Genomic DNA, 6,262 nt, shown 5'->3' on the forward strand with positions numbered 1-6,262 from the left:
GGGCAGTGGTAGGAATCAGATGGTTGATATGGGAAAAAAATCAACTACCTTGTCCATCGTCCGATTTTCTTAAGTGAATGAATATGAAACATCCTATGATTGCAACAGAAAAACTATGCATGCAATTTTTTTTGTATGTGTATAACATTGCTTGCAACATTTGTCCATGGTGCACAAAGGTTGCGGAAAGTGTTGTAACATTTTGAGCATATCTATGTAGAAAATACCAACGTGTGTAATAAATCTCAATTTGGATGCGACAAAGCGTAAAGAACCGTGTCACTACCTGCAACAAAAAGGACCAAAACATCCAACATTACACAAATATGTGGGCATTGATCATTGAAGAAATCCCTTTGTAGCATACTAGCATACACCCGGTATTCATTGCAACATTTTACTCATGGATACAAAACAAAAATGATTTGTAGCATTCCAAGATACCTTTGGAAAATTCAAATAATCATTGAGGCATAGCCATGCGCCGATCCGATCTCGCCGGCCAAGCCTCCGACTTGTCAGAACTTCAAAGGTTGGGCCACTGCGAATCCATTCCCTGTAGTCCCAACATCTCCTTGCAGCTTGGTAGGGAAATAATCGAGCTTCGTCACCTAATCCCATGGAAGCCACCTAGGGCAGGGAGGTGGGCCTCCCTAAGGGGGGGAAGGAGAAGGGGGAGGAAGGAGGAGGGGCAACAATGGGAGATAGGAGAGGGAAGGTCTCATGGTGGTCTATTGGAGGAACTTCACGGCAGAGAGAGAGAGAGAGAGAGAGAGAGAGAGAGAGAGAGAGAGAGAGAGAGAGACAAGCATGCATGTGACCTAGGGGCGCACGCGCGATAAAGGAGGCATAGACTCGTGCGTGGAGCATCCAAGTCGGCTAATGGACCAGCCAGCTGGGTTAGATATTTCCATTGAATAATTTTTTTTCCTATTTCAACAAGAATAAATCTTCTATACTTTTGTTTGAATCGCAGAGCTTTGCCTCATATCATTAATAAAGAAGAGGCCGCTAGCCTCCCGGGTGTTATCCGGGAGCTTCGCGTCACCCGCTGGTACATTGATGTCCATGCCCCCTGAGTCGTTGTGGGTGTAGATAACATATGCCCCTGGCCCTGACATCAGATCTGGTGAAGCGGGGTCTGAATACATCTGGAAGTTGGGGTTCTCCTAGAGCCTAAAGAAGGAGTTTTTTATGATCGTGGATGCGAAGGGTTTAACACTTAGGACACCATAGTCGGGGTTGGAGTGAAGTCCCGAGACCAACCAGGGCGAGGAGGTTGTTGTGGGCACAACATGTTTGATTTTGTGGAGGCAAAACTTGCCAATAGAGTCGGTGATGAGTCAAGCGCGCCGAACCAAAACACCTGCCATGGGGTGGCAATAGTTTCTTCAGTTATCAATGTCGATGTTGACGTTCGCCATTTTCGTGTTGAAGTAGATCCAAATGCGCTTACTCCCTACATGACGCATCAACTGTTTTGGTATTTTCCCGTTATTAGATTTGTTGTTAGGCATGGGCAGATGCTTGGCAAAATCAGATAGTAGTACATGAGAGGCAAAGGTTTACACAAGTTCGGGCCCTAGGAAACCCCGTCCGGAAAGACCTTACTTTTTGTTTGTGGCGACTGTATTATGTCTTGTATGCTCGAGAACGAACCGTGGGAGGTCTAAAGCTCATCTATGGTGGATGATTAGATGTGATCCGTGTGTGCGTGTATGTGGAGAATGGATGTGTCTTGCTCAGAGGACCCCTAGCCCCCTTATAGACTAGGAGGTCTAGGGTTAGAGATGTCGAGCCTTTTCCTCCGGTGGCGCAAGGATCATAACAAAATATATAAGATATTATTTGAAGTCGGTTACAAATCATACTATGTATAATCCTCGACGTGATCTCAGCTTGGCTTGCACTCTATAATGGTCGTCAAGGCCCTGGCCGAGTGCACGCGTCCTTGGCTAAGGATCCTCCTACTGAGCGGGCTTTCTTCCTGCCGGGTGGGCCTACCTGGGGCCCATGACCTCGTCACTTTGCCAACAAGAATAAGATCGAGCGTCTCCCAAGTATTTTCCAACTTGTCCCATTGTCCTCATATTTTGCAGAAATGCTATTCATTTTTGTCCTTATTCTCACTGGTATAGAAATAACATGTCTATTATTAGAGGATGCCAACTATAAACCGAGTCATCACTGAGCCCCGTATTGTATGATTTGGGATCACAGTCATCGCCCCGCCAGCTTGACATGCATGTGGTTCTGACCTGACAGGGCGGGAAAACGCGTTAAATTCGGCTGAGAGTCAATGTATGATGGTTGAATCCGGTTCACCGTGTTGGAGGAAAGTTATTTTTTCTCGAACTACTAATGAGTGACATATATCTACTACCTCCGTCTCAAAATATAAGATGTTTTGGTATGCTAAAGTTGTTGACCAACACATTTTATATTTTGGGACAGAGGAAGCTATAGTACGTAGTTTGAAGTGAAATTTGCTTTAAGATAAACAAAACTAACTTAAATCAAGTACCCAGCTAGTGGGTTGCCGAACATTTATGCCAATTGTAGTAGAACACCATGGTTCAAGTACTTTTGGCACTTCAACTCTCTTCAAGTCTTAAACCCGCCACGCCGGTGTAGTGAGACGCCCGCGGGACAGGGCGACGTACGGGACCATATATATGCATCGATCTACAAACGAGAAGCAGAGTTATGGCGGCAACAACGCTCTTGTGAATCCTCAAGACCTATTTCACCTACCACAGTTATACTAGTCGTGGACGTACGTGTGATCCGATCTGCCAATGGGCTCTGGCCTCTGGGAGCGTATTGGTTCTAGCTTGGTGTGGATAGATCGCGCGCGCACACCTGAATAATCTGATGGTTGCGGCCATTAATTAAGATTCACAGTTGTTGTGCGTGCCGCCAATTCAATCTGCACAGTACAAAACATGAAACTGTCCAGGAGGCATGTCTGCCGGGAGGTACACGCATGTACGATTCGATTGATGGTTTCGGGAACAGATCGATGAAGATCAAAACTGTAAGTCTTTTTGTTAAACGGAGACAAAAGCTTTGCTTTATATCTACTGATTAAGAAAGAAGTCTTTAGGTCATATTCCAAACGAGCCGAAGCTCGATAATGAAAAGTTTACTCCCGCGGCATAATTAAACTTAAATTTTTTGCCCCAACCTACTCCATAAAATAGCCACCGCTTTAATGTTTGGAACAACAATGGTTGGCATCATCGAGATGTTGTGGAAGACCTTTGCGTTGCACTCGTTCCTTATCTCCCAAGAGACGTGCCTGATAAGAGAAGCTAAACACTTTCTTCTATTCCCATGGAAGTTGATGAAGGACTCCCACCACTCTTCGACCGAATGAAAGATGCCCAAGATGACGTATCAATCGAGAAAAGACCAAGCCAAGAGATGAGCATATTCCAAATCAGGGTGTAGCGACATTTGAAGAGGAGATAGATGGTCCGCTAATTCGGGCTCCCATTTGCAAAGTTGTCAAAGACCATAATTTGGCCATCCCCGATCGTTGAAGGTAGTCGGCGGTCCAAACCTGGTTTTGAAGAACAAGCCAAGCGAAGAGCTTGTGCTTCGGGGGCGCCCAATTATTACAAACCAAGGTTGACATAGACAAGAAAGTCAATCATTCACATCTGGCTTTGTAAGCCGAGGCCGCCGAGTAGGCACCCGAGGTGGTGAATTTCAAATGATGTCATATGCTGTTCCTTCAATGAGATTGACCTCTTTCACCCTCGTTCAAAGCTCCACAAACTTGGTGGTGTGGCAGGGGCGGATTCCGTTACTTGTGTTTATGCAAGAGATCCAAAAATCCCCGGAGATTCCTTTGTTGACCGTGCAGTTTTTGCGCCTAGAGATTACGAAAATAGATGGAGCAATGTCCTCTGGTTTGGTCCCATGCAGTCATTGCGCATGCAAACGAGTCACAAATCGCAACTCGAGTAGAAAAAGTCATTGTCATCCTTTCTACATGGGTGGTCATTACCAGTCCAAGCCTTCGATGGATTCTTCCAAAGAAGCCATGGCCATCGGAGCCAAGGTACCAAGCGAACTTGCCGAGGTCAAGGATGTCAAGTCCCCTTCTCTCCTTGTTATAAGCTTGTTAAGCTTGTCGATCCGTCAAAAAACAAAAGCTTGTCACGCCTGATAAATGTGAGGCAATCGCAGTCTAGCTACATGGATCGACCTCGACAAGAATGCATATGTGCGTCGCCTTTTAAGAGAGGATCGTATTGCTAACTGGTTTTCCTGGAGTAGATGGCGTGTGAAACGTGTACCGTCGCTAGCGGCAAAACTTGGCCGGCATTTGCTCCAACCACTGACTGCAGCTGCTTGCCCAATTTGACAGTTGAGACCACTTGCCCTGACAACCGATCTAGCTACTTGGATGGCCTGCAGCTGAGCCCTGGATCCAGACAGCGGCGTTATATTTCCGACCTACGCGCGTACGTCCCTGTCCACAGCTGGTTGACGGCATCTTGTACTGGCTTAGTATTACTGTCGATCGACAACGCTCGTCGCCGGGGAAAGAGATAGATCGATCGACCGCGAGGACCCGGCATGGATCTGGGGAGCGGAGAGGCCAGCGCACGGCCACGTCGGTCAGTGAGTGACTAGTGCTATGTATGTCTCGAGTTTTGACAGTAACCGCTTACCAGTGACACCGGCGGTGGCCGTGGCGTCGGGCTCCAGCGGGATCGGGAGCATCCTGGGCGATGGCGAAGTCGGCCTCCCGGACAGCGACGCGAGCTGGACGCGCGCACCCACTTCTCGACTGGACGTCGATCGGCATCCGATGCCCCGGCAGGGGCCGAGCTACCGTCTGCATGCAGACCCTGCCTTTAACTATCCATCTCCCTGGATCGGGTCGATCGTGTGAACCATACCACTTTTAGGAGCTGCGCCCGAGCCAGCGACTTGTCCGGTTGTCCCCCTTAGAGCATCTCCAGCCGCGTCCCCCAAAGCGTCCCCCAAACTGCGCCGGATTGAGCGTTTGGGGGACGTGTTTTGTTCGTGCTGCGTTTGGGGGACGTCGCTCCCCAGCCGCGGCCCCCAAACGCCGCCCCCAAACATTAAAAATAATTTTTTAACACATAAACCATTTATATCAAATGTAGCATATGAAAAAAAATGTTTTCGAGGATTGTTTTCAAATTAAATTACAACAAACAATAAAACAAGTAATCAAATATAATAAAAAGGGCTAGATGATACATCAAGGTGCCACGGTATTTCCTTTGATCCTCCACAAATGCTCAACGAGATCAGCTTGAAGTTGCTCATGCACATTGCTGTCACGGATCTCTGCGTGCATGGCGAGAAAATCGAGCAAAATCTGCGAGCAACTCATGATCAACCTCCGCGAGAGAGGCCTTGAAACTCATAGGGACCAACATGTGACCTAACATGATTCTTGCGGTCATCCTCGATGATCATGTTGTGCATGATCACACAAGCCTGCATCACCTCCCACATTTGGTCGTGAGACCGGCTTAGAGCGAGTGCCGGACAATGGCAAATTGTGCTTGAAGCACACCAAATGCCCGCTCGACATCCTTCACTGCAAGCCTCCTGTCGTGTAGCAAAGTGAGAATTCTTCGGACTGATGGATTGGAGATTGTTTTGACAAAAGTGGCCCATTTTGGATATATACCATCGGCTAGATAATAGCCTTTGGTATATTGGTGGCCATTGATCTCATAGTTGCATGGTGGAGCATGCCCTTCCACTAGTCTGTCGAACACCGGAGACCGCTGCAACACGTTGATGTCATTGTGTGATCCCACCATGCCAAAGAAAGAATGCCAAATCCACGGGTCATAATCGCCACGGCTTCAAGCACCACCACTGCAATATCCATGACGCCCTTTGTATATACCTTGCCAAGCAAATGGGCGGTTCTTCCATGCCCGGTGCATGCAATCGATGCTTCCAAGCATTCCGAGGAAATCCTCTCGGCAGCATTTTGTGCCATGATCCTTGCGGTCTCTTCCTCGGTTGGCCTCTCAAGTAGTATTTGCCAAACTTTCCCACCACAGCTCGGCAAAACTTGTACATGCACTCAATGGCAGTAGACTCACTCATGCGAAGGTAGTCGTCCTGTGTATCGGAAGGTTCTCCGTATGCAAGCATCCTCATGGCGGCGGTGCACTTCTGAATGGATGAGAACCCGAGAACGCCTACAGCGTCGCCCTTGAGCTTGAAGTAGGGGTCGAACTCTCGAACGCCGTGG

The sequence above is a fragment of the Lolium rigidum genome, chromosome 5, assembly GCF_022539505.1.
Source record: "Lolium rigidum isolate FL_2022 chromosome 5, APGP_CSIRO_Lrig_0.1, whole genome shotgun sequence".
NCBI classification, from domain to species: domain Eukaryota; kingdom Viridiplantae; phylum Streptophyta; class Magnoliopsida; order Poales; family Poaceae; genus Lolium; species Lolium rigidum.